Below are 21720 nucleotides of genomic sequence, written 5' to 3'. Positions count from 1 at the left end.
AATACCATAAATCAAAACTCCAACAATGACGAGAACCCTCTTAGTCACAATTGGAATTGGTCCGAATTTAACGAAGTATTTCCCGAAGAAGATCAACAAATAAAATCTCAAGTACCAAAACTCAAATGTCACCCGAGGAATACACAAATTTCCTAACTTGGTACAACGAGAAAAGGACCACACAATCTCAAGTATCACACGATCAATCACAAAATCAATAATTCACTCCATCAGTTGAAGACGAGGTCCTAACACCAACATCCGCTAAGATGAAGGCAAAAGCGAAAGGTAAAGAAAAGGTTGGAGAAGGCGTACATTCAAAGCGAAACACACCGACGGGCATCATTCAAAATTCGTGGAACGAGTTTGACGAGTTAAGGTTGGCGGAAAGTTGTGTGAACACATCCGAGGATGGAATTGACGGAAACGCACGGACAGGTATTATTATAATTATTTTATTACTGTTTATGATTATTATTACTATATTATTATTATTATGATTATGATTATTATTATTATTATTATTATTATTATTATTATTATTATTATTGTGATATATTGTCATGAGTTAAGGCACTGATTGGTTATTGATATTGTTAATGATTACTGTTATGATTTAGAAGCATCATTTTGGCAATTGGTGTGGCACAACTATCACACACGAAGACCACCTTTTGATCGAACAAAAGATGCGTTGACATCAAAGTGGACAAAGTTGAATGCCGATTGCAACAAGTTTAATGGTATTGTGAATCGTATGAAAAATGAAAGAAGGAGTGGAGAAAATGATATGATGTTTCGTGATAGGTGTGACGAGATGTTTAAAGTAGAGACCGAGAGAAGGTTATATAGTCACCGGGCATGGAACTTTTTGAAAAACAAGCCAAAGTGGCTTCATCCGGATCCGGTTGTAATTGGTACTCGAAATAAGAGATGGGAATTGAAATGTCCGCGACTAATCCTCCCGGACGGAATCTTCAACAGTTGGTCCCATCGCGATGATCGAATCCAAGTAATGTCCTTAACATGAGCTTATGCACAGCGAAAGACTTAATTCGTACCTGAGAATAAACATGCTTTAAAATGTCAACATAAAGTTGGTGAGATATATAGGTTTGATGCTAGCAGCGTTATAACTATGGACCACAAGATTTCAAGTTTATAAACATAATACACTCGCAAGTGTATGAAAAGCATTCTAAGCTATGGGCACCCGGTAACTAGCCTTAACAAGAGTGTGTACCCCTGAGTTATAATAATATGTGCACCGAATCAAGTGCGTTCCGTTAACCTCGAAGTACTAAACACCCGTTCTTCTAGTTTACTAGAACAACATCTGGGTGGGGGTGTAAAACCCGATAGATCTATCTTTAGGATTCGCGCCTACCAGTTCATAAACCAATAGTTAAAGTTACCAAGCTAGGGGATTTTTGATTCAAACCCATGTAGAACGTAATTTTAGTCACTTGTGTCCATAACGTAAATCATTTATAAAAATAGCGCATGTATTCTCATCCCAAAAATATTTAAAGTTCAAAAAGGGACTATATACTCACCGTACTGTATTTTGTAGTAAAAATACACATAACATCATTGAACAAGTGTAGGGTTGGCCTCGAATTCACGAACCTATATCGTTTATATATATGTTAACACACATAATTGTAATCGAACAAATATATATATTTTTAGTGATTTTTAATTATTACTTAATCATGTATTTCATTAACAACCTAAATGAACGTATTTATTTTATATTTTTAAATAAATAAAAATATAAATATAGATTGTGTTAAGTATATTTTAATATGACAAATTTCATTGTATTAGTAATAATAATACTAGTAAAAATTTTGATATTTAAAATAATATGTTTGTTTTTTTTTTTTTTTTTTTTTTTTTTTTATATATAAAGACGATACTAGTAATAATAAAAATGATAACAATTATAATTTTTAACAAAAATGAAAATTTTAATAATTAAATCAATCTTAATAATAATAATAGTAATAATAAGAATAATAATAATAATAATAACAATGAATATGCTAGTAACTACCTTAAAATGAAGTTCTAAAAAAAGAATAGGCCTTTGTAGGGCTCGAACCCGTGACCTCTCATTCACTCGCCATACGCCTAACCACCAAACCGTCTCAGTTTTCTGTTTAATACCCTAACCGAATATATATATTCCGTGATTCGACGTGGCCCAACAGGATGTTGAGATTAGTCTCGGCCCATATATATAAAAGTTCAATTAAATTAACACAGCCCAAGTAGTAAAATAATTAAAAGATCCGATCCATGAAATTTTATAGTGAGCTAGTAACCCTACGTTTTCTTGGATTCTCCATCTAATCGTTAGGTAAAAAGGGTAACAAATACAATAACGTGTCATCATCTCAATCACGATGTAATCATCATTATCATCCTATAATTATCTCTTCACTTGTCATCATCTTTAATCATCTAACCACAATCAGAGAATCAATTTTTAATCCAAGACAGAATTGTGGGTTTTTGGTGTTCGATCGAGTATAAGTTGCAGGTTCAAGGTGTAGGGTTTCGAATAGTTTAGAAGCAACAACAGACCACAGCAACCATGCTTAATCCATGGTAGGTGTTCGAAAACTCAGAAAAACAGGAACAAGAAAACAAAGGGTAAATTACTTGGGTGTTCTTGGTTAATTTCGAGCAGAAGGATATTGATAATAAAGAGGAGTTGCAGGTGGCTTTCGGGTTCGAACAACAACATAAATATAAAAGATGGTGTAACATAGCAGTAAAAATAAATAAATAACAGCGAGTATAAGCTTCTGTTTGAAGAGAGAAAAAGGAGGTGGTGAGGTGATTGGTGATGAGGGTTGCCGGTTGTAGTGACCGATGGTTTGGTGGTTGATCAAATGAGGTGTGGTTGAGGGTGGTATATGAATTAGAAAAAGAACAGAAATAATAGACGTAGCAACAGAGGTGCTTGATGATGGTTAATTACAGCAGAAATAACAACCGAAGTTGCAGCATTTTAATAGAGTGATCATTAGTATTTCACGACGGTTTGTGGTTACTCGCGATCATGAAACAGGAGAGAGAGAGATGAAGGTGGGTTAACCATGCTTGTTAGTTGATAAAAACAATGAACATTGGAATGGTTTAAGTATAATAACGTGGGTAATTGGATTGTTTTAAACTCGACATCCTTATTCAATCAAGAACAGAGGTTGAAGAAAAATGAGTATTGATTGAAATCTGATTTTGTTTGCTTATATAAATGATCGTACCAATTAGTGAATGGAAACAAAATTAAAAACAGAATCGATGGATAAGTTTAACAGCTCAATCCCTTTATCTTTAATTATAGATTATATTTTTATTTTTAATAAATATATTAATATTAATAATAATTACATTAATAATAATAAAAGTAAATAATAATGATACTAAATAATAATACAAGTAATAAGGATATTAATAATTAATATAACAAATCAATTGTATCTAAAATTAATATTTTTGATATTATTATTATTATTAGTATTTGTTTTTAATAACAACAATGAAGGTAATAATATAACAACTATATCATTTAACAATTTAGTAATGCATTTCAAGTTATAATATATACATATCTAATTTCCAACAGTTGTTCGTGAATCCTCGGGACTGGTCAAAGGGTAACTGATTATCCGAATACAGATTTCAAACTTTCTGGACTCAACATTAGGGTTTCTGCTTATCGTGTCGGAAACATATAGAGATTAGGGTTTAAATTTGGTCGGAAATTTCCGGGTCGTTACAGTACCCACCTGTTAAAGAAATTTCGTCCCCGAAATTTGATAGAGGTTGTCATAGATAACAATAGGAATATTTTCATGACGAATATGAGGTGATAATGGAGTTTTATCATTATGGAGAGATATAGATAAAACGATTCGATCATGTGAAACGCACGAGTGAAGTTATCACAAAAGAGTGAAATGAATATATTCGTTTCAACCGATGACGTAGTTATTATTGATTTTCGAAATTTAAGGGATATAAAGAAAATCTTCGTAATAAGATTTGGTTCTTTGGTGTTTAAGAAAATCAAAATCTTCTTTGATTAAATGCGATAGTCTTCTTTGATTGATCTGTCGAATATTTCCCTAAAAATCTATTTCTTTCGTTTCTTCTTCCCGTTCTCAAGTCAAGCGAGCAATGGTCCGGAATTCGTAGGTATGAAATTCGAAATGAGCATAGCTAATGCTCTCAAAACAAATGGTAATGGCACATTTTGTCAAGTTACCAGTTTATCCTGGAACAGACCGAATCATCAAGAAATATTTTCTTGATATTTTAGAATTTGAATAGAATGTAAGAGCCGTGTAACATGGCACATGATGATGGTACTGTGAATCATCACATTCCATTAGAAACTCAACATGACTTACTGTAATATAATGACGTTGATCAAGTGTCATTATATTATACTAATTCATGTATCAGTTTCCAACACTACTTCAAAACATTCATATTTTAAACTCGAAGGTTTCAGAATTTAGAAACTAACACTGTTTCTTTTATATTGTAACGCAGATATTTCGGAGAGATACATGATCTCAGATAACAATAGTTGTGAAAATATTTCTAGAAATATGGAGAATATATATAACTGAAGATATGGAGATATCTTATAATATCTAAGATAAGATGATGAAGAATACCATCTGGAAAGGTTTAAAATAAGGAGTAGGGTTCTTACTAACGATTTCAGCAAGCACTAAATCATTTGGATTCTTTGAATATAAGGTTTGATCCTTGTATTTGTTCTTTGTTTCCTTCATGATGTGCTCAATTCGATTTTCAGTACCGAATTTTCTATCGAGCATTCCCAACACTCTATTCTGTTATCATCACTTTTGACCATTAAGACCATCTACAACATGCTGCTTTGTCATCATTCTCAAAATTAACGGATCTGGGTCATCGGTTATCAAACCGAGGTGGTTTCAAAAGAATTGTGTTTTTAGATGATTAAACGCTGATGATATCATGATGGAATATGAAAGGTTCTCGGTAACGATGAGGAAAGCCTGTCGTATGTATCAAAGTTATATTAAGATTTTATTCGAATGAAAGGTCGAAGTTGTTTTGATGGAGCTGTAACAAAACTGGCCACTTTGGAAGAGAATCGTAAGGTTGTTTTTGCTAACAAATGATAAGAATCCGACGTGGTACGTGTTAAACTATGACTTTGGGTTCGAGAGTTTTTCAGGTGCATAAATCTTTTCTTCCGTACATGAATTGTGGTTGGTTCATCCTCTCGATTGAGGTATTTTCAAGAATCATGAAAGATTTGAATGCGGATTGTAATCGTCGAGATACAAATGAGGTTTAAGATGGAATCAAGTGGCAAGCTTGAAGAATTATTTAGTTTCATATGTTATAATCAATATTTTAATTTAATTCATTTTAATTGTCCAAAATTTGCAGTCCAACAGTTCGATGGTTCAATGATTCATATATAATTTAATATATAATATTCGAATTAAATAATACGTATCGTGACCCGTGTACCGGTCTCGGTGTCGATCACAACTCACAGTATATATATATTTTGGAATCAACTCCGACCCTGTATAGCCAACTCCCACCTTCACATATAGAGTGTCTACGGTTGTTCCGAAATATATATATACATGGGTCGATATGATAAGTCGAAACCTTGCATACGTGTCCCGTTATTTAAAGTGCGTAAAAGTAAATAACAGAAACTAAATGACGATAAATAAAATTGCGAGAATGTAAATTGCGATAAATTAAATGTTAATCAGTTAACTGGGAACAGTTAGCCGGAACAGTTAGCGTGAAATCCTATCACAATTCCAATTAATTAATTCGTTTGTTTCTAACACTTTTTATTTTTGTCCAATGTTTTCTTCGTTATGCCACTTGTTGGATTCTGATAGGTCAAAATCCAAATATGAAATTTGAATAGAAATGGTTATTTTGTGGTGAACGGATACGTATATCGGTAGTTGTAAGTAGGATAGTAAATGATCGTTGAATCAGATTCAAAGAATGTACAGTGTAACTTATTAATGTGAATTCTAAATATTCCTCGGGTACTACCCACCCGTTAAAATATTTTCATCATTAACAGTTTGTACAAAAGAATTTTTAATTACAATCTTTATGAAAATATACTTGCATATATATTTTCATCGGATGTAATCATGGATTTAATGAGTCAAAAACTCATCTGATTTACCCTTAATACTGGATTACATAATCTCTAAAACTTTAGAAATTACATATTCACCATGTCGAACGAGGAAAAAAAAATGAGGTAGAATGATACGTAAAGCGAAGATAGCTGATGTAGATCGATGTGTAGAACGAAGTTCATACTCGAAGTACAGATGGTGATATTGAGGCGTGTAATGTTGATATTCGAGGTACAGATTGTGATATTGAGAGTTACGGCGCGGTTATGGTTTAGAGATGATAAGGGTACTGTCGACGTTGATAATGGTGGCACCGATTATGCTGCTGGTGCTGCTGCTGGTATTCGTAATCTTTGCACCAGGTTCTCCAAAGTCGTCACACGAGTGCGTAGTTCGTTAATTTCTTCTAATACTACGGAATGATTGACGGTTGAGACAAGCGGTTGAGTAAGATTCGAAATATATGATAATATATAATCGTGACGGGATACTCTAGAAATGAGAGGGTAAATGGTTTCTCGAACAGGTTTGCCGGTAAGTACTTTCAGGTTCATCACCAGAAGGACAATTTGAGAAGAATCTTTAACGTGAAATGATTTTCGAATATAGAATGATATTCTAACTTCATAGAATATCTATAATAATAGAGATTTTGTAGCCTACAGAGGATCTTACGGCATATGACAAGCAAGTCTACGGATGCGCTAAGATATGGATTGTCAGATACACTAAGATATGAATTTCGTCTATACACTATCGATGCACTAAATGCAGTAGGACGTGTCTAGACTTGAGAATGATAGGCAGGCAATTTCCTAAGGATGATAAGCAGATGATTTCCGACTAGAAATGATAAGCAAAACTTTTGACAGGCAGACACGGTCAAAGTCCAGACTCACTAATGCATCTAAACAACTAACAATTAGACACACTAAGGCAAGACCTGGTTCGCTAAGACCAACGCTCTGATACCAACTGAAATGTCCGCGACTAATCCTCCCGGACGGAATCTTCAACAGTTGGTCCCATCGCGATGATCGAATCCAAGTAATGTCCTTAACATGAGCTTATGCACAGCGAAAGACTTAATTCGTACCTGAGAATAAACATGCTTTAAAATGTCAACATAAAGTTGGTGAGATATATAGGTTTGATGCTAGCAGCGTTATAACTATGGACCACAAGATTTCAAGTTTATAAACATAATACACTCGCAAGTGTATGAAAAGCATTCTAAGCTATGGGCACCCGGTAACTAGCCTTAACAAGAGTGTGTACCCCTGAGTTATAATAATATGTGCACCGAATCAAGTGCGTTCCGTTAACCTCGAAGTACTAAACACCCGTTCTTCTAGTTTACTAGAACAACATCTGGGTGGGGGTGTAAAACCCGATAGATCTATCTTTAGGATTCGCGCCTACCAGTTCATAAACCAATAGTTAAAGTTACCAAGCTAGGGGATTTTTGATTCAAACCCATGTAGAACGTAATTTTAGTCACTTGTGTCCATAACGTAAATCATTTATAAAAATAGCGCATGTATTCTCATCCCAAAAATATTTAAAGTTCAAAAAGGGACTATATACTCACCGTACTGTATTTTGTAGTAAAAATACACATAACATCATTGAACAAGTGTAGGGTTGGCCTCGAATTCACGAACCTATATCGTTTATATATATGTTAACACACATAATTGTAATCGAACAAATATATATATTTTTAGTGATTTTTAATTATTACTTAATCATGTATTTCATTAACAACCTAAATGAACGTATTTATTTTATATTTTTAAATAAATAAAAATATAAATATAGATTGTGTTAAGTATATTTTAATATGACAAATTTCATTGTATTAGTAATAATAATACTAGTAAAAATTTTGATATTTAAAATAATATGTTTGTTTTTTTTTTTTTTTTTTTTTTTTTTTTTTTTTATATATATAAAGACGATACTAGTAATAATAAAAATGATAACAATTATAATTTTTAACAAAAATGAAAATTTTAATAATTAAATCAATCTTAATAATAATAATAGTAATAATAAGAATAATAATAATAATAATAACAATGAATATGCTAGTAACTACCTTAAAATGAAGTTCTAAAAAAAGAATAGGCCTTTGTAGGGCTCGAACCCGTGACCTCTCATTCACTCGCCATACGCCTAACCACCAAACCGTCTCAGTTTTCTGTTTAATACCCTAACCGAATATATATATTCCGTGATTCGACGTGGCCCAACAGGATGTTGAGATTAGTCTCGGCCCATATATATAAAAGTTCAATTAAATTAACACAGCCCAAGTAGTAAAATAATTAAAAGATCCGATCCATGAAATTTTATAGTGAGCTAGTAACCCTACGTTTTCTTGGATTCTCCATCTAATCGTTAGGTAAAAAGGGTAACAAATACAATAACGTGTCATCATCTCAATCACGATGTAATCATCATTATCATCCTATAATTATCTCTTCACTTGTCATCATCTTTAATCATCTAACCACAATCAGAGAATCAATTTTTAATCCAAGACAGAATTGTGGGTTTTTGGTGTTCGATCGAGTATAAGTTGCAGGTTCAAGGTGTAGGGTTTCGAATAGTTTAGAAACAACAACAGACCACAGCAACCATGCTTAATCCATGGTAGGTGTTCGAAAACTCAGAAAAACAGGAACAAGAAAACAAAGGGTAAATTACTTGGGTGTTCTTGGTTAATTTCGAGCAGAAGGATATTGATAATAAAGAGGAGTTGCAGGTGGCTTTCGGGTTCGAACAACAACATAAATATAAAAGATGGTGTAACATAGCAGTAAAAATAAATAAATAACAGCGAGTATAAGCTTCTGTTTGAAGAGAGAAAAAGGAGGTGGTGAGGTGATTGGTGATGAGGGTTGCCGGTTGTAGTGACCGATGGTTTGGTGGTTGATCAAATGAGGTGTGGTTGAGGGTGGTATATGAATTAGAAAAAGAACAGAAATAATAGACGTAGCAACAGAGGTGCTTGATGATGGTTAATTACAGCAGAAATAACAACCGAAGTTGCAGCATTTTAATAGAGTGATCATTAGTATTTCACGACGGTTTGTGGTTACTCGCGATCATGAAACAGGAGAGAGAGAGTATATAAAGAGAGAGAGATGAAGGTGGGTTAACCATGCTTGTTAGTTGATAAAAACAATGAACATTGGAATGGTTTAAGTATAATAACGTGGGTAATTGGATTGTTTTAAACTCGACATCCTTATTCAATCAAGAACAGAGGTTGAAGAAAAATGAGTATTGATTGAAATCTGATTTTGTTTGCTTATATAAATGATCGTACCAATTAGTGAATGGAAACAAAATTAAAAACAGAATCGATGGATAAGTTTAACAGCTCAATCCCTTTATCTTTAATTATAGATTATATTTTTATTTTTAATAAATATATTAATATTAATAATAATTACATTAATAATAATAAAAGTAAATAATAATGATACTAAATAATAATACAAGTAATAAGGATATTAATAATTAATATAACAAATCAATTGTATCTAAAATTAATATTTTTGATATTATTATTATTATTAGTATTTGTTTTTAATAACAACAATGAAGGTAATAATATAACAACTATATCATTTAACAATTTAGTAATGCATTTCAAGTTATAATATATACATATCTAATTTCCAACAGTTGTTCGTGAATCCTCGGGACTGGTCAAAGGGTAACTGATTATCCGAATACAGATTTCAAACTTTCTGGACTCAACATTAGGGTTTCTGCTTATCGTGTCGGAAACATATAGAGATTAGGGTTTAAATTTGGTCGGAAATTTCCGGGTCGTTACAGGAATCACGCGTGGAAGAGGTGGCGGCTAATGAGCCGATTGATTTGAATGAAGACTCTACTACAAACGCAAGCTCAAACCCTAACCCGAACCAAGAAATGTATGGTCCCGATCGTTTGCCACGTCCACCGGGTAAGCCGAGAAAGTCAAGGAAAAAGAGTAGTGATTCCACACCGTCGAACTCATCTCGTGAATCGTTGCATCAATCAATTGCATTAAACCATGACGTTGTAACCGAAGAGAAAAAAAGTATTACCAAAAGAAGCAAGTGGAGTTGGAAATGAGGACGTTGGCGATTAATATGACCGAGGAGGACGAGGAGATCATTGAGATGCAAAAGGCGATGATCCGACGCGAGGCGAAGAAGCGCTTTCAAGAGGCGCAACAAATGGATTCGGATTAGGGATTTTTATTTGTAATCGAATATGTAATCGAATATCTGTCATGTTTGGATTTTTAATGTTTGTTTTTTAGGATTTTAATGTTTGTTTTTTATTTTTTATTAAATAATTGTTTGCTTGTGTTTAAATTTATGTCTATAATTATTTAGATATAAAAAAAATAAAAAATAAAAAAAAATATATGAAAAATTGGACATTGAAAATGGATATTGTGGACACCCTCACATAACAGCCAGTCAGTCAAACTCAGTGTCCAAAATGGACACTAAAAATTAACACTGAAGAGGACCACGCGCATCTCGTGCTCTTAAAACTTAATTAATTAAAAGGATTTGCTTGGTGATCGTCTTATTCAGTAATTCCAAATTGAACACTAGTCAAGTTTTTTAAGGATAACATTAGAACGGATTCGAAAATTAACAAATAAAACAGACACAAAATAATCCAACAACGAGCTCTAGTTAAACTAAACAAACCGAACGAAACGAAATGGCTTACTAACAGGGCGAACAAACTCGTTAAATCTAGTAAACAAAGTAAAAAAAAAGCTATAACAAATAGACACTTAAATAACGGTTGCACTAACAATACATCAAAATAAACAACAAACAAACAACAAAAGTTGAAACCACCGGAAAAAGAACATCCGATCAGAAAAAGGATCCGACGACCACCAAACCTACATCGCCAACAACCTGCAAAAACAATACCAAGACCCTCACAACCACCAAACCTAGTCCTGGTGTAGTCAATTTTGATAGTACAACATTACCCCTTAGTTACTTCAGTTGTTTATGTGGCCTTTACATCGTTTTGTTTATTGCTTACTTTAATTTACTAAACGGGAATAAAAAAATTACAAAAAAAAAAATGTGATTAAATCTCGAATTATTTTTAGACAATTATGTTAAAGTTTATGTTTGTGTTTATGATTTTCTTTAATATTTACACAAAGTTTTGAACTTTATTATTTAAATATATAAAAGTACAATTCGATTAAAGCCTGATTAATCCCCGAATTGCCGATTACTCACTCCAAAGTTCCGACCGATTACTCTTCGAATAGCGAGTTTCGCGACCTTGGTTGTAAGTTATGTTAGCCTTACTCGAACAAATAGCAAAACAAGTATATACAAATATTTTTTGAACTTCTGGACACATTCAAAGTATCTAGCATGTTCAATGACATATCAAAGCTTCTAGCATGTGCAATGGTTGTAACTTCTGTTTGCCCTACTCGAACGAATAGCATAACAAGTATATATAAATATTTATTTGAGTTTTCGGGCCCTTTCAAACTTTCTAGCGAGCCCTTTCAAACTTTCTAGCATGTTACATGAATCGATGACTTATGGAGAATGTATAACAAGTGCTAAGAAGATTGTAGTAGAATGTATAATCTTAGCTACTTTATGGAGTTTATGGAAATTATGAAATAGCATTATCTTCCAAGACCTCGGCACAATAAGTCTGTGATCGATTGGTCTTTGTGGCTTCAAAATCCATTGTACTATTTGTATATTTTCTAGCATCTTGCTAGATATTTTAATATGTTTCTTTACGTTGTTAAAAAAAAAAAAACATGAATCTATGACTTGTTAAACTTTCTAGCAAAACACATCAAAGGATACTGAATGGGAATAAAAATAACTAGCAGACGATGTTAATTAAAGTTGCATAAAGCTATTATTGAAGCTTTAATCTTTAGTCTTGTACTTGAACTAAGAGCAATCAATAGAAAATAATTATGATTAAACTATGAAACGATTCCTCATGATAATTAACTTAACGGAATATATACCTTTATTAAGGGGTTAAGTGAAATACTGGAAATAAGATACATTTTGAAATTGCTTCAATGATCAATCACCTTTTCATTTTCATGTTCATGGTTGCCCTTTCAGTGGATGGAGTATCTATTGCTGACGTTTTAGTCCAACACTCCCTGTCTTTGACTTTTCACACCCCACATTTTTTTTCCACTAATCAATTTAGAAAACAAAACTAACAACTAAGAGCACCGCTATCTAGAAACGTGTCAAATCGGGAATTAAACTACCCCGCAAATATAACAAGCCCACAAACAAAAAGAGCGAATCGAAACAATCTAATCAGTCGTGGAAGATGCATTACGGCCCTTAAGGCCCGATTTGACCAACTTACCGTTAATCGCTTTACGCCAAATCTCCATCCCCGATCGAGAATTAAACGAGTAGGAAAGCACGTTAGACGAAGCGCTTCTTGTAAGAGTTCCCGACAAGGAGGTAACAACCCACGCTTTACTAAACCTTTAAAAAGCCTTCATCACTATTATCCAACTCAACCTCTTCATCTTGATCTCGAAGTGTAAATCCATGTCATCCTTCGCCTTCTTATTTGTGTTTCCCTTTGCAGTTCCCTTCTTCTTGGTTACGACTCCACTAACACCTAAACTAGACGATGCTCCACCCACGGACAAAGGAACCTACAAAAAAGTACCGAATCAACCAACGGATAAGAAGACAAAGTCTTAACCATTCGTGCGAACTACAATCCGTATTGGTGAAAGCTTGATTCTAACTGATTTATAACAAATTAAATTACAAGAGTGTTTGAATTTGCATTTTAAAAATTGATTATGTGTTTTTGCTATAATATGCGGCAAAGAAAAGTATTTGAATTAGATAATGCCTTTTTGATTGTTTAATAATCATATGATCAATTATATAACTGTTTGCCAAACTAGATTATTTTACAATTTAACATGTAAAATTACTGAAATAGTATGTCTTATAGCAAAGAATAGTTAATCACACAGTACTTCATTATATGAATCATAACTATAACTATTTATCAATATATGACATACATAACCGAAGGGCTTCTGGCCTAGCGGAGAGAAACTGGGGTTGTGTTTTTTCCTTCTAAAAAAAGGTATGTTTTGCATGACAAAGAATAAATAAATAATTAAAAGTTAGATCATTTTTCTACCAACGTACAAGATGATAGAGTAGTAAAGGTAATTTAAAGATGCAAATACGGGCAAACGTGAGGTCTTGGTGGACTTGAAAAGAAACAAGATGTATGGTGAGCGGCACTACGATGTGGTAGGTTGGGCATTTACGTGTTATTGTAGCACACAAGCGTTGGCTATAGTAGGAGGTACATTTTCAAAAGCAGACAGTAATATACATATCGAAACATACAAACTAAAAGTAGTTATAATAGCAAGTACGTATACAAACACGCACACTAAAAGTAGTTATAATAGCAGCCGATGATGTGACAAAACTATACATGAATAAGCCAACATTATGTTAATAAATTCGAGAACATACGTCTGTCAACCGGTTGGTTCTGAGATGGTAAGTAATTTTTTTAGGACAACATAGTGTAACAGTGTCAACGGTATACGTTAATTTGCAGGTTGATCGTTTTCTGTGGTGGGGGCAATCGTACAAAGTTGGCTGGTCGAAGAACTCTGTCGCTTTCCTGTTGTAATCACCACTACACATCTTGTAAGACCATTCTTTGTTCATAGCCACGTGCTCAATAGTGCTTTTGCAGGTGAGCTTATCTAACTGTAGATATGAATTGTGAAGGTTGTTAATGGAGGTCTGCATCAGCAGTATACAAAATACGAAAAATGACTAATGTACTATGTGTCACTAAGTGTACGTACGACTGTAATATGTGCCTATAACAATTGTAACTGGATCTTGCATGCGATCATATCAGCCGATGTAGTCTGCGATGTTAGAGTTGTTGGGATTTTAACAAGTTCATAATGCTTAAAACATTTTAAGAATCGTTCAAAGCGGAAGCATGTAAAGTTACCATTTAAAACTTGTATATCTTTAACCATATTAAAGTTAAACTCCAAGAAAGGATCAAGTTGTGAAACATACTTACAAACTACAAGTAAGAAAGGAGTTTATACCTTCTCCAAGCTAGGTAGTGAGTGATGAGGATGATGATGATGAATGGAGCTTCAAATGGATGAAACCTCAAGTTGTTATACCCCAAGCTTATCACCAACACCTTGCACTTTGGTTAGGATTTGTTAACACTTGAATATGGCTTGCAAAAAAAATAAAATGAATCCCTTTGTGACCAAGAAAGGCTACGGCCTGCAGCTCAAGGGAGAGAGGGAATGCAGAATTTTTTTTGCTAGTTTGATGTGTTTGAATGCAAGTAAGTCTTCCAAGGAGTCAAGCAACATGTATATAGATTAAAGGAAAAGTAAGACCAAAAGAATGGAATCTATTGCATGTGTAACTTCAACTCCAAGGCCACTACTTCAACTTATAATATAAAATGGTTTTTATAAAACTTGACATAATTTGTAAGCATGCACTTATTTTATAAACTTGTTTTTTATAAAATTAGATTTTTATAAAACAAATTTATAAACTTGCATTTTATAAATTATGTTTATATATTTATAAAACTCATTTTATAAATTCCATATTATAAGTTATGTTTACTTTATTTTATAAAACCAATTTTATAAAATGTAACATAACTTTATTAATTATTTAACCTATAAATAATTAAATCCATATTATATAAATTATTCCATAATTTATATATATATACACATCAAGTAATATTTAAGAAACCCATTTTTCTTAAAGTTCAAGTGTCGCGTATTCAATCATCAATCCAATCGTTAAGATCAAATACTAATAAGGTGTCGGTAAGCTTGTTATTGGGTATGACCCGACTTGGATCAAAACATATTAGCCACGTTAATTTAATATGTCTCTCGGGCATACGAAATACCTTCAATCTCCCACTTGCACGAGAAACATAAGAAATTAATGCAAGTGATGGATACCACCTAACGACCGTCCATCACCCCCAATATGTTATGACTTTGTGCCATTCAATAACATCATCCCTTTCGAGTTCCCATCTCGAATATGAATAGGTGAATCTTTCATTTATCCTTTCATCCTAGATGTCATGTTAAATCCAAGGGATACAGAGTGATCACTCCCTTTTAGATTTAACTTTATCAGGCCTTAGACATCTGACTCTCAACGAATAAGAGGGACAAATTCCATCTTGACTACATACGTCCTAAATATACACCTTGCATTGTACCTGAGTTCTTCCTTATGAACTACCATATTTCAGAATAGCGAAGGAAAGAATCAAGGCACAATACTTGGTAAATATCCGAACCTAATATGCATCTCAGGTCAGAGGATACTATGATATTCGCCTTTTACTCAAGATCACATGTGATCAACCACGAAGGCTCCATTTAGTAAATCTTGAGGGCGGGTCTTCCAATATTTGTATCCCACAAATATCTATGAACCTTGGTTGCAACCTTGCCCCACATTCATCCCGTGAATGTATACCAATCCAAGTTCATAATAGTCTAAACCTCACACTTGCTCCCACAAATGTGATCGACTACGGAATTTAGAATAATTACTTATTAATGGATAAAATATGCAAAATAGGAACATAACTCAAAATAAATTAATGCCATAATTATATTAATGAGTTTGAACAATTTCGTTCCATTACAATACTTAAAACAGATCATGACCAATCACTAGAATATCGAAGCCCTAATGCACAAACATGTCCTGCATGTTTTGATCCATGTAAGAGCTTCGTGAGAGGATCCGCTATATTAAGATCTGTGTGAACTTTGCGAATACATATCTTTCCCTTTTCAACTTCATCCCTTATGTAGTTGAATCTCCGCTCAATGTGACGGGTCTTTTGATGAGCACGAGGTTCTTTGATTTGAGCAATCGCACCCTCGTTGTCACAAAAGATCTCAAGAGGGTCCTGAATGGAAGGGACTACTCCTAAGTCGTCGATGAATTTCTTCATCCATGCAGCTTCCTGAGCTGCCAATGATGCGGCGATGTACTCCGACTCTGTAGTGGATAAAGCAACAACATCCTGTTTTGAACTCTTCCAAGAGACCGCACCTCCATTTAACGTGAAGACATAACCGGATTGTGATCGAGAATCATCTCGATCAGTTTGGAAACTCGCATCCACGTAACCTTTTACAGCGAGTTCCTCCTCACCAGACCCATATATTAGAAACATATCCTTAGTCCTCCTAAGGTATTTCAATATACTTTTGACAGCAATCCAATGACTGTTTCCTGGGTTATTCTGGTATCTACTTGTCAGGCTAAGAGCGCATGACACATCCGGTCTAGTGCATATCATTGCATACATGATTGACCCAATGGCAGACGCATATGGGACTTTCTTCATTCTCTCCTGTTCATCTTTCGTGGTGGGGCACTGAGATGAACTGAGAAGTGTTCCCTTTTGAATAGGTACCAAACCTTTCTTAGAGTTCTCCATCTTGAACCTTTTTAAGATCTTTTCAATGTATGCACTTTGATTCAAACCTATCAGTTTCTTGGATCTATCCCTGTAGATCCCAATCCCCAAAACGTATTGTGCTTCTCCAAGATCCTTAATGGAGAAGCATTTACTTAGCCAAGTTTTAACACTTTGCATTGCAGGAATATCATTTCCAAATAACAATATATCATCCACATATAGTACAAGGAACATGATTGTGCTCCCACTAGCCTTCTTGTATACACAAGCTTCATCACCATTTTTAATGAAGCCAAATTTCTTGGCTTCCTCATTAAAACGATGATTCCACATTCTAGATGCTTGTTTCAATCCGTAGATTGACTTCTTTAACTTGCATACCTTTTTAGGATATTTTGGATCAACAAAACCTTCAGGCTGAACCATATAGACATCTTCCTCAAGATGTCCATTTAGGAAAGCGGTCTTGACATCCATTTGCCATATTTCATAATCATAATGAGCAGCAATGGCAAGTAATATCCTAATAGACTTTAACATTGCCACAGGCGAAAAAGTTTCATCATAGTCAATCCCTTGAGTTTGAGTGAAACCTTTTGCTACAAGTCTAGCTTTATATGTATCCAAGTTTCCATGTATGTCGGTTTTCATTTTGAAAAGCCATTTACAATCAACTAGCCTTGAGCCAGTAGGTTGTTCAACAAGTTCCCAAACTTGGTTGTCATACATGGATTGCATCTCAGCGTTCATGGCTTCCTGCCATTTATCTTTATCAATCCTTGATAAAGCATCTTGGTAGTTTGTTGGTTCATCCAAATCAACCACATAGCAACCATCCATGAGAAACCCATATCTCTCAGGAGGATTACTAATCCTACCAGATCTGCGAATGTCTTGTGTATTTTGATCATCTATTTGATCATCCTCAACATTTTCATGTTGAGTGCTAGTGTCAACCAATTGTGTATCATCTACTTGATCTTGAACCTCCTCAAGATCTATCTTCCTTTCACTATTTCCTTCCATTAGGAACTTAGTTTCAAGGAATTCAGCCTTTCGAGCAACAAATACATTCTGCTCGGAAGGATCATAGAAATAATATCCCATATCATCCTTGGGATATCCTATGAAGATACACTTCGTGGATCGAGCATTCAACTTATTAGGGACGTACCGCTTAGGATAAGCTTCACATCCCCATACCTTTAAGTATGATAGAGATGGAGGTTTTCCAAACCACATCTCATGAGGAGTTCGTTCCACTTGTTTGGTTGGGGCCATATTTAGAATACGAGCCGCGGAGCATAGACAATAACCCCAAAATGATAGAGGCAACGAGCTTCTAGCCATCATAGATTGAACCATATCCATTAGGGTTCGGTTCCTCCTTTCGGAAACTCCATTAAGTTGGGGTGTTCCAGGAGGAGTAAGTTGCGAGATAATCCCACAACTTCTAAGATGATCTTGGAAGGCATCGCTTAGGTATTCACCTCCTCTATCGGTACGAAGTACCTTGATTGTCTTATTGAGTTGATTTTGTACTTCGTTTTGATATTCTTTGAATGCTTTAAAAGTTTCGTCCTTGTGTCTTAATAAGTAGACATATCCGAAACGACTGAAGTCATCAATGAAAGTAACGAAGTATCTTTCACCATTCCTAGTTATGGGCTTAAAGGGTCCACATACATCCGAATGTATTAATCCCAATAAGTCTTTAGCCCTTTCATAGGTCCCTTTGAAAGGTGCTTTTGTCATTTTGCCTTGTAAACAAGATTCACATACATCAAACGAGTCTAGTTCATTTGATTTTAAAAGTCCATTTTTTTGAAGTGTGTGCATTCGATTCTTGTTTATGTGACCAAGGCGACAATGCCATAAGTAGGAATCACTCAAATCCCTTTTGAGTTTCTTGGTGTTTGCATGGTATATTGAGCTATTGTATGATGTGTCATCATGAACCAATTCATAAATACCATTCACAGGCGAAGCCTTGAAATAGAATACACTATCTAAAGAAACATGGATATCATCATTAATGAAATTAAGATTAAAACCACAATGTTTCAAACGGGATACAGAAATAATGTTTCGCGATAAATCGGGTGCATACAAAACATTTTTCAAAATAAGTTCCAAACCACTTGGAAGCCTTAGAATAAAGTCTCCTTGAGCTACTACGTGCACCTTAGCTCCATTTCCCATGTAGAGACTTGATGTTCCCGCTTCTTGTTTACTTCTTTTGAACCCCTGCATAGAATTGCAAATGTGAGTTCCACATCCTGTGTCCAATACCCATGTATTAGAAGAAGTAATACTAAGCTCAATGTACACCATATATACATTACCTGAGGTTTGCCCTGCATCCCTCTTTTCCTTCAACTCCTTAAGGTAGACCGGGCAGTTGCGTTTCCAGTGACCCATTTCACCGCAACCAAAGCACGGATCTTCCTTGGGGTTAGCCTTTCCGGCAACCTTTTGCTTCTTGTTGTTGTTGGTTGGGGTAACCATCTTCCCCTTTCCCTTGCCCTTGCCTTGGTAGGCGGGTCCCTTCCTCTTAGCCGCCTTTGGCTTAGAAGTGTTATTGCCTTTGGACCCGCCTTCATTGATCATAAACATGGGTGAAGCCCTTTTACCCATGCTTGCTTCGGCCGTCTTAAGCATGGCGTGTAATTCGCCAATGCTCTTATTCCATCCATTCATATTGTAATTCATTACAAATGTGTCAAACCTCTTTGACAAGGAGTTAAGGATAAGGTCCGTGGCTAATTCATTAGACACGTTGCAGTTTAGACGGTTCGCTCGATCAATTAGGCTTTTCATCTTAAGGACATAAGATGAAACGGATTGGGAGTCGTCCATCCGACATGCATGAAGCGCTCGAACCGTTTCGAAGCGCTCGACACGAGCTTGTTGAAGGAACATCTCCTTCAACTGTGTGATCATGTCATATGCACTATGATGCTCAAAATCCTTTTGGAGTTCGGGTATTATAGTCCCAAGCATGAGGCAAGAAACTTGCACCGAATCGGTGCAATATTTCTCCCAATAAGCCATGCCTTCCGTATCATCCTCGTTCGGTTGATCGGGAATGGGGTCTTCCAACACATACGCCCTATCCTCTAATTTGAGGACAATTCTTAGATTGCGGAACCAATCCATGAAGTTCGTATGGTTGAGTTTTTCCTTTTCGAGGATTGACCTCAATGATAGGTTGTTAAAGTTTATTGGTGCGTTTGGAATGTTGTTGTTATTGGCGGCCATCTACAAAATTTAACAAAGTTGTTTAAGTATCAATTTTAATTTAACAATCAATACCCTTTAAATCCAATTGATATTTATTAAATTTTAGAAACCAACGGTAAACCAAATTTCGGTTAGGTGACCTTTATCCCGTCATTTGATTTAGCTAGGTAGTCATTATATGACAATTGCAATCCTTTTGCAACTTCTAAGTTATGGGATCATGCAATCCTTTTGCATGGCATATTTATCCCATCAACGCCTATTTGTTCCTCATGCTTCGGTGACCCTAAGTTCATGATTCCCAAATCAAGTCATCCTACTTATGTAAACGTGTAAATTTAACATACAAGTGGTTAGGTGACCTTTATCCCACAAGTGTGCGAAATTTACCTCAATCATATTAGTTTGCTCATAACGGTTAGGTGACCTTTATCCCATTATGAGTTCCCTAATATTTTTAAGTGTCACATAAAAGGATAGCGTTTCACTTGTTTGCCTTGTCGATTAAGGGATTTTAAGTTTTCGTTAATTCTAGTTTAAGAAAACATTTATGCCATACACCAACATGCATTTAGTGTATGGTTCATTTGAAATCCATTTTCAAATCTTGTAATTTTAACCAATTACATGATATAAATCATTTTATATTTACGATCCTTATCATGTTCTTAATAACCGTTTATTAATTTCCTTTTAGCCGTTTTTAATTTAACCATTTAAATTGACGTTTTGCATGTTGTTAATAATGTTTAATTTAACCAATTAAATTGCCATTTTAGTTTGTTGTTAACATGTGTGATTAACTTGTAGCATACAAACATACAATCCACAATCATACAATAAACAACCAAGCATGCAAAACAATATGTTCACAATCAAGCCATTTTGGTAGACATTTGTTTAGCCGAAAACAAATGCCACCGGTAAAGGGGTTATAACACAAAGTAGGAGATTTTAAATCTCCCACTTAATCTTGCATCCAAATGCTTCTTCATGTGTTCTTCAAGTCTTCATTATCTTCATCATTTTACAAAATATATCCTAATACATTTTTGTCTAAAAAATGAAATTACAACCTAATCTATTTTACATACCAAATATAAAATAAATTACATAACCAAATGAATTATTACATGCCAAATGAATAAATATTATTACAAACCAATTGAATAAATATAAATCAACCATGCATGCAACTAAACACAAGGTCAAGGCTTAGATTGTGAACTTGAACATACAACCAAGTATGAACCAAATGGGAGAACCAAAACCCACTTTTGGGACTCCATAAATTCGGCCATATTATAAACCCACCCAAAACTATAAATTTTGCATTTTACAATCATGCATGTACATAAAATGTAAAATATATAGTGAGTTTAATAATCATCTCGAAGCATATTTCAACAACTTCGGCTCCTGATACCATTGTTGGGATTTTAACAAGTTCATAATGCTTAAAACATTTTAAGAATCGTTCAAAGCGGAAGCATGTAAAGTTACCATTTAAAACTTGTATATCTTTAACCATATTAAAGTTAAACCCCAAGAAAGGATCAAGTTGTGAAACATACTTACAAACTACAAGTAAGAAAGGAGTTTATACCTTCTCCAAGCTAGGTAGTGAGTGATGAGGATGATGATGATGAATGGAGCTTCAAATGGATGAAACCTCAAGTTGTTATACCCCAAACTTATCACCAACACC

The sequence above is a fragment of the Rutidosis leptorrhynchoides genome, chromosome 3, assembly GCF_046630445.1.
Source record: "Rutidosis leptorrhynchoides isolate AG116_Rl617_1_P2 chromosome 3, CSIRO_AGI_Rlap_v1, whole genome shotgun sequence".
In the NCBI taxonomy this organism is placed as follows: domain Eukaryota; kingdom Viridiplantae; phylum Streptophyta; class Magnoliopsida; order Asterales; family Asteraceae; genus Rutidosis; species Rutidosis leptorrhynchoides.
This window is presented reverse-complemented; position numbering follows the sequence as displayed.